Source organism: Lygodium microphyllum, chromosome 11 (assembly GCF_053477565.2).
Source record: "Lygodium microphyllum isolate KBCC chromosome 11, Lygodium_microphyllum_v1.1.10, whole genome shotgun sequence".
NCBI lineage: Eukaryota > Viridiplantae > Streptophyta > Polypodiopsida > Schizaeales > Lygodiaceae > Lygodium > Lygodium microphyllum.
The window spans coordinates 44,996,429-45,005,997 of NC_141145.1; positions in this window are offsets into that span (position 1 = coordinate 44,996,429).

The window sequence follows — 9,569 nt, forward strand, 5'->3', positions numbered from 1 at the left end:
ACATTGGTCTTAAACGTGCTATCAATCGCCCAGGCACTGTTCTTCGAGAACCTCTTGCTCATTTCTAGCATCCATTCATCTTGGACAACCAATATGAATGGTCTATCCTTGTCCTCTTTTGCATGTGGATTATATGGTTGGCAATATAGCACCTAAAGGACCCAAGATTACTTTATCAAATAGATGTACTAATCACTATAACATATAAATATCGACAGAAATATGACAAGTACCTTGTTTTGGTCTCGTAGACGAATTGCTTCCAAGTACATCGCCGTCCAATCATCCTTAGAAAGTTTGCCTGAAATATGCCAATAGCATTGATGCTCAAGGTAGCATAAGACCATTGAACAATAACTTAAAAGATGAGAACATACCTTCATTTCGCATTTGGTAAGATAGTGTTTGCACCTCTTTTGGAATCATGAAGAACCTATACGTTACATGATCTAATGGAGAGGCATTTTTGAAATGAAATTGCTCTTTCGTCAAGCTCATCTTGGCGACGTGGCGGCATGTCCCCACATCAAATAGATCGTCCTTGCAACAATCAACTACACATGGATGCACTAGCAAGTGATACAAATCACTGCGAGAACCGGGTGTATGGCCCTCGTGTAGAGCATGTACTCGTAGAGTAACCTTGTGGAGACCATCTTTATACTCGATTTGCACCTTGAATGGGCAACCACATTTCTTCGAGGTTCTCAATCTGCGAATTTGGGAGCCTTTGCGAGTTGCGCTGTCACCACGATGACATGCATATTCCACTATTGTCTTCCCTAAACCATGCGTTTTGGTTGAGCGAACCTTGACTAGCCTGGCTTTGTGTTGAACCATGATCTCTTGAAGTTGGCACTCCACAAGAGATATGTCTGAGGTAAGCTCCAAGATAGGTACTTTTCCGTCAAACCCATGGGGCTTTGTGGATGCCTTGCAAGTACAAGCACCGATGAGCTCTTTCACATAAGCGAGAGGGATGCCATGCTTTCTCATATCCATACACCAATTGGATTTAATGGAGTCCACTGTGGCATTAATGCTTGCGTGAGCACCTGTAATCCTATTTATGTGATTTGCAAGGAAAATACTATCCCATTCCTCTATACATGCAATGTGCAATGATGGCTCCGATTTAAGGGCTAGCACAACTTGTCCATCATCGTTTCTTCCCATGCAAAGACTTTCTTTGATCCTTTTCCACTTCTTCAGGTCTAATAGCTCCCTTTTGTCGTATTGCTTGAGCACCCCCAAAGTGATGGCTTTTTCTCCGTTCAAATCACTTACCATCAATCCATAGCTCTCCCTATCGAATGAGAAGTACTTTGATGAGGTGAAATTAAATGCGCTTGGTGTAATGCCGCTACTTTCTTGTATTGTTGAATCATTGCCTTTCGCAAAGAAGTCATTCATCTCAACCGCATCACTTGCTGATTCATCTGATGTTTCTTCATCGGTATCGACTTCCTCAAACTCAGGATCACTCTCCATAATCCACAGTCGTTGACTATATGTTCACTTTAATATGAAGCACGTGGTATAATTCTGCATGCAAAAGGTAACATACATTTTTTACACATTTACACATCAGCAACAGAATAAAGATCAATATGTAATGACAAATCAGAATACATCTGTCAACATACAATAACAAATCAATATAGACAATGGTGTTGAAGGAGGGCAGTACGATTCTGAAAAGAAACATTCATTTTTCTGCCTTCCACCTAAGATCAAATCAAACCTTCAATTCCAGCTTTTCACTTCTAACTTCATTTTCAAAGAAAGAACCAAACCAAAATTTCATTGTATTCATGAAGCAACCTCTATAAGTATCTATTAATTCTGACTACAAAAACAAGATACTTGCGACTATTGACAAACTAGAGACCAACATGGCTTTTCAAACTTTGAGCTCGAATACAACGTATATCGTTGGCATGCAGAATATCTCCGGGGGAGCATTTTCGCATAATACCGAGAGCGTTTTCCAAGACACAATTTTGCGTGGGTCTGTGGCGAAAAGGTGGCCAGGTTTACTGTTCGGGCTGGGTTTACTTTTGGTCCACTTTGAAAATCGCCACTCCCCACGCACGCAAATATCTTGTGTGACTTCCCGCCATCACCCCTGAGGTGTGGACCATATTTTCGCCGACGCTCCATTACTCCCATCACGCAATGCCCGTGCCCCATGCCCGGCGAAAATACCGGGCCCCATCCACGTGCAGGTTGACCCGTCAAATCGACCGAAGGCCACCCTTTTCCGGCGGGCCGGCCCCCTCCCCCCCGCCGAACCGGGTTTACAATATGGGCTGGGTTTACTTTTTAGGCGGGGTTTACTTTCTTGGCGGGGTTCACCATCGTGGGCCGGGTTTACCTTGGGCGAAAAAGTAGGGGCCCAGATCCTCCCCGCGATCCACGGGCCCCCCTCAACCGTCGATCCCAACTCTAAGGACCCCGTGGCACATAGTTCTGAGGCGTGGGTTGGCCCTTGAGGTCAAACTCTTAGCAAAAATGTCAAAATGTATTATTTTATACTATTTTCTTTCTTGAATCACGATCCCGACTCGCGCTAAAACGACAAAACCCATTCGCTGTTACCCCCTGTTCAGCACTGAACCAGTGAACAGTCACAACTCATGACTAATCGGTCATCTGTCGATCCATGTTCTTCAAGCTTCTGAGCATCCATATAATAAGAGTCATCATTCTAAGGTAACGACAGAGGCATTGAAGCTGCAGGCGGAAGGGCAAAGGCATAGGAAGAAGCCTGGAAGAGTTCCAAAAGGAGGAGAAGGCTAATGGTGCCTGGACCACTTCAGCTGCGTAGATCTGTGTAGGCGACAACAGAACTAGCCCTCGTGTGTAGTGGTGTGGAGTGGCGGTCGCGCTACCTACCTTGTGAGTGACATGACCCTCTTCCTCGACATGATGGTGTGGCTGATCCTGATGTCGATGATGATGATTGCGGTGGAATGAATTGGCGAGGGCGGCAGAAGAGAGCTGCGACTTAGGATCCATCAGCCTCGAAGCCTCATGAGTCACAATGGAAGTCTCGTGTTGATTGAGGACTCACTACAGTGAGCGTCGAGCGCCGATTGCATGAAGAAGGAGGTTGGAGCGCGGATTGCATGAAGTAGAGGTCCCGCCGGCTCCAGCCGTCCGACGTCCAAACAAGACTCAACTTGACCGTCTGAGACTGTCTCTCGAAGCACCCCAACAACCAGCCTCCACATCAATTTCTGTAGTTACTTGTAAGTTGTAAGCCTTTCTAAAATCTCATAATCTTTGGATTTTGCCTTTTTTCACCTCTCTCGAGTCTGCATCTTGCCTGTGTGGCTCCTCTCTCTTTGTCGCCCCCTCGGGCCTCATCAGCAGGATGCCAGTTCCAACGACATTGTATCGTATATTACATTTGTAAATTGTAACTCTGCCCCCCTATGCAGTCATCTCAATCTGTGAGCTTTACATTTGTACACCATTCACAAGTGAGTCAATGACTATGCATGTGTAGCATGTTTTACATTTCTACACCATTGAGCAATGAGTGGAGACTCCAGAGCCCAAGTAGCATGCCTTTATCTTGGATTGTCACTAGAGGATTGCTACCATCCTTCCCATCTAAAACCTTGTCTTTGACACCCTTGCAAAGGTGGTTGGGCATTTCCCTTGTTGATAAGCATGTGAGTTGTGACTAACCATATCTTTCCCCATTGAACACTCACCACATAAAATGTGGGGATAGGAAATCAAATCAAAAGAAACACAAAATCAGACGAAAAAAAAGTTGGGACCCCTATAGATAAAATAGAGGTCCTTTCTCATTGCCCTCTTTAGTCTTGGTAAGCCATTTGTAACGTGTTCCCCTGTCCACTTGCAGGACACGTCTTAGCAGCCCATCGGGAAAAGAGTCTAGAAAGCGCCTCCCGGCACTCCCATGGAATGTCACGGGATTTGTGATCTAGGCCTTCCCGAGTCTACCACGAAGCGGAAGCATTTCGGCCGTTTCCCACTTTTAAGACCAACCTGAATCAGGATTTTCCTAGTGGTCAAATTCCTAGAACGGTAGCTAGCGTCGAACCCCAGACGAACTACTTTACGCAGAAACATCAGGATCGAAGCGGATTTATACTACACTTGGTTCAAGGAGAATAGAAAACGAGAGGGATGCGAAGCTTGACCTCTCTGCCCGTAAGGCATAGTCCCATTCCGTTCCCCTAAAACAGCATAAATCGGGACTCTAGCTTAATGATTCTAGGTCATTGTTATCTCATTGTCAAATCCTTTTAGAAAAGTTCTCGGCCAACCAGGACCACCCTTCCGTAGGATGGACCTAGGGTCACATCCACCGCACTTTCCTCAGGTTGCTTCAGTTATTTAATTGCCTACCACATTTAGTTTGACAAGCAAAAACAGCTTCCTTAATTAACCAATTTATCACTGGTTCCTTCACGTAACTTAGACACTGACATAGAAAAACAATGTCAAGCAAGTTCCTTTTCAACATTTGATCTTTATTTATCATTCTTTGGAATACATTATATAATCCAGTCCGAAGGCTAATCCATAATCTGCCCGAAGGCAATTTCATAGTCCACCCGAAGGCTATTCCAACAATCCTCAGGGATCGCTATTCCAAGTTTCTGCCTGTAGACTAGTATGCGGGCCTCGAGATCCTATCTTGAGTCACGTCGGCCTCTTGTGCAGGACCCGGAGGCAAGGGATTTATAGTCAGAGCCCCCCCTGGCACCCAAGCGTCCTCTCACTCCAAGTAGCACCCACGGAGAGACCTCTCGTGGCGGGTTTGGTCCACGTACCCGGCGCGGCTAACAACCCCCTTGGATAGGGTCAAGCAGACAGTCGGGGGTAACTGATGCTGCCTCTCCCTCCAGGCTTTCAACGTGAAGCATTAATTATTTTTCCGCATAAGTTCCTTGAGCAAAGAAGAACAAACAGTGCTTCTAAGTGTACAAACACAAGCACTACAGTGGTCGTTTATACAGCCAACTGCTAAGGTATAATTCCTTCTCTCCGAATACATCCAGCATTCGATCCAGGATCAATTTCGACTTGGCAAGATCCCAAGGGTTTCATAAGCTGTGTTGCTTGTTTATCCTTTATCCTTGAGTTAGGGTTTATACACTATTGACCCACATTGTTTCCACCTTAGGTTTCCTTAAATTATAAACAATAAATTCTCGACAATCCCGTTGTCCTCACTTGATTTGGTCAATTGCTGCTAGGCAATTCATAGTTTTCCCTAACTTGGCAAATCAGCCTCAAAGAAGGATGATGTAGTAGGATATCTACTCATCCTCTAGAAAATTAGACTTGTACTTAGAACTCACCATTCTTGTTCTAAGGAGTGGCAATACTATTTTGTGATTTAGTCACAAAATCATGCAACCTTGCAACTTGTTGCACGAGACAAGTGTCGCACCTAACTTGTGGGATTATTTCTCCCATCACACGGTATTCTGGGTCAAGAATACTTTGGTCAAGATGTAGGGTTTGGGAGTCCTCTTGACCCAACCCAACCCTAACCTTACTAAGCCGACAACGTTTGGTTCTAGGGTTTCTAAATTCAAACGGAAGTCTAGTATTTGGCCAATTGATCCTTAGGGTGAGGATCCTAGATCATTCTTGCATAGGCGTTCAGCTAACCCTAATATTTTGTGAATGTCGGTAGGATCTTTGAGGTCGAAAATATTAAGTTGGTTTCCCGAGTGCGATACTAGGCAGAATTTTATCGCGGCTTAGCTCTATCTAGCGCATTGAGGTGATCATCATTTGAGTTACACCATTACAAGCGATTTACCTAATTGATCTAATTGTCTTGCAACAAGAGATGAACTTTCCTTAGAGATGCAAATACTTTTCCTAAAAGATGTAAATAATTACAAAATATAACATTCCATGCAAATATGTGATTCATAGACTTTTTCCTTCTATGCAGCTATAAGTTTTACAATGATCGTTACTTTTCCTTGCCTAAACTATAATTATTGACAACTCAGGGCTAACTCGTATAAACCCTACGTTGACTTATATCAAGAACTATGCCTATAGACCCTTCGTTTAATGCATTAAATTCAAGCTTCAATATGAAAATGCATCCTTTCCTAAATACAAACTTCGATAAAAAAACTCCATGCATGAGCGAATACCATGAGACCATTAATGATTTAACCTATCCTTTAGCACTTATCCGACCTAAAATGTAACCATCCTCGCATGCAATTTGCAAATTCATAATTTCTTTCTATGCATTACGACGATTTGGACAATATTCAATGGGCGTCTAAGATTATCCTCTATATGAACCACGACAATGAATTTACTTCATAAGTGCATCATGCGACATAAGCTCTATCCTTCTTAGCATGATATCATCTTCTAAGTTATGCATTATACGTTCAAAAAGATTACAACTTCCCTTGTCCACAGGAATGCGAGCAATTTTAAATATTTGACATGCACTAAACTTTGTAAAACGAATGAATGAATACATTCATAACTTCCCTATGAAAATTAAACATGCATAATGCATCCTTTCATGCGAAATTAATTTTTAAGAACATGGGCATTGATGTTCGGGGTGTTGTCCACACGTGTACTCAGGGTGGAAGTGGTGCGCAGATCGGTCGCAGATAGCTCACGTGGTGAATCCCGGAAGGTCCCCAAGAACAAAGAACTCTACCTTTTTGCACAAAAAACCATGTAAAAGCATGCACGACAAGAGGCAAGAGACAAATTGGGTTCAATCTCCCCCATGCCTTGTGTGAGCGCTTCACAAAGCATGTATTTTATGTATATTTCCAATCTTCATGCTCAATAATAGCCCAATTACAAAAATATAACAAGCTTTTAGCTTTTGAGTTTGCTTTCTACAAAAATAGGAAAATAAAGCTAATGGACGGTGCCCATAGTGTCTGGCACGCCCAATCTCAATGTCCAAATAGAAATAACATATCCGGGCGCATAGGGGCATACAAAATAATAATCAATAATCGATGTCTCAATAAACATAACAAAATATAGGCGTGGCGCCTATCAAAATATAGTCCAAATGTCGAATACCCGCTAGACTCCAATGCTTTCCTCCACCACTGCTGCTATCTCTACACATCAACTGAAGCATTCACAATTGTTAGTAAAATAATACAATTAAACCAACAAAAGTGAATACCTAGTAGTCTTCAGCTACATAAATAAATCAACTGGTTAGAAATAAATCCTAACCTTAATTTATTACGAGTGCGCACTCTAAACTCATAAACGTCTATTAATTTAATATGCATTTTGCGGAATCACCCGCTATGGAATCACCCATGTACACACTAAATTAATGAAACGCCCGAAAAGGACAGGCGTCCCCATCAACTTCTCGCACGAAGAATCCTCTTTGCGTATGAGCCCCGGTCATCTAAGTTTACGGAATCCACCGTAAAACCTCACGGAATCCACCGTGGCACGGAATCCACTGTGGAATATGCCTCCTGGCATCATACCCTCGGGGTGAGATAGCAATTGACCTCAATTGCTATTAGCTCAATGTGGAGCTAACAGAGTGGGGAAAGCATTTAAGTCTCTAGCGTGCATCCATTGTGCTTCCTCTACAGGATGGTTCTTAAATTTTACTAGATATCTAGAATACCTTCGGCCAGTTCTAGTGGTCATGTAGTCAGTGTCTATGATGGCTTCTGGTTCAAGTATTTCAATCTCTTCTTCTAGTAAAGGCGGGTTTTCATAAACAGGGTGGATAGGTAATTGGCCTCTAAATGGTCTCAATAAACTAATGTGAAATGTATTATGAATTTTCCAATGAGATGGCAATTCTAACTTGAATGCATTATCATTAATCTTATGAATAATTCTAAATGGTCCATAGAATCTAGGAGCTAATTTGACAACTGGGTGTCTATCGACACTTTGCAGTCTACGTTTTTCTATTCTAAGCCAAACATAATCATCAACTTTGAAATTCATGGCTTGTCTTTTCTTGTTGGCTTGTTTGGTATATGATTGTTGGGCTTTAGCAATCATATCCTTAACCTCATCAAAAATAGTGTTATGCATATTAGCAATATCATCAGCACTCTGAATTCTATTAGACAAAGATGCAACAGGTGTAGATAATCTATATCCATAAATAACTTCAAAAGGTGCTTTCTTTGTAGATGTGTGCGGTGTATTGTTATATGCAAACTGTAATAAATGTAAATGAGTATCCCATGTCTGAGGTTTGGAGATAGTATATGCACGTAAAAGATCTAAAATAGTGCTATTTGTGGCTTCTGTTTGTCCATTTGTTTCTGGATGAAATGCAGATGAGAAATCAATCTTTGTGCCTAGATTTGCAAACAGTGTAATCCAAAAATTATTACAAAATCTAGAATCTCGATCTGAAATAATTACTTTTGGTAATCCATGGTTAGTAAAAACAGTTTTCAAAAATAACTGTGCTGCTTGTGATGCTGTTAAAGTTTTCTTACATGCAATGAAATATGCTTGCTTACTAAATCTATCTACAATTGTCCAAATCATGTCATGGTTAGATTTAGTATTTGGTAAACCAGTAATGAAATCCATAGAAATATGTTCCCAAGGTTTAGATGGAATAGACAAAGGCATTAATAATCCATACTGTTTACCATGATGTCTCTTTATTCTTTGACAAATTAAACATTCAGAAATGAAATTAGATACATCTGCATCCATATGCGGCCAATAAAAATCTTCAGTTAACATGCGTAATGTAGAAATGATACCTCTATGACCTTGATATGGGGGACAATGAATTTCATTCAAAACAAAAGATCGGAATGGAATAGTAACACACAGTCTCTTTTCAAAGAACATAAATCCATCATTATATGATAATGAATCAACAGGAATGAAATTATTTTGAACTAATTTTTGCCAATCAGAATGAAAAGTAATATCCTGGTGATATGTGTCTTTCATTGCAATCAAAGAATCAAAAGATATGATAGAAATATTATGAATTGCAGGTCTTCTACTCAATGCATCAGCAACTACATTTTCTTTTCCAGGTTGGTATTGAATGATAGGATGAAAACTTTGAATGAAGGAAGCCCATTTGATATGACGGTCAGAAATTTGGGGTTGGCTAAGTAGATGTCTAATGCTTTGCTGGTCAGTCTTTATCATGAATTCTGAACCCATTAAATAGTGCTTCCATTGTTTTAATGCTTGTACAACTGCTAATAGTTCCTTGTCATAAGTGGAATATTTGAGCTCAGAGGGTTTCAGCTTAGAACTAGAATATGCTATTGGATGGTTGTCTTGCATTAATACGGCTCCTATTCCTGATCCGCTAGCATCGGTCACAACTAGAAAGAATGGTCTATTAAAGTCAGGCAATTGTAAAACAGGGGCATTGGTTAATGCACGTTTTAGTAAGTCAAAGGATTTCTGTTGGTTTTCAGTCCATTGATAAACAATTCCTTTCTTAAGAAGTTTTGTTAATGGTAAAGCAAGTAATGAGAAATTACGTACAAACTTCCTATAGAAACTAGCAAGACCAAGGAATGAGCGTAATTCAT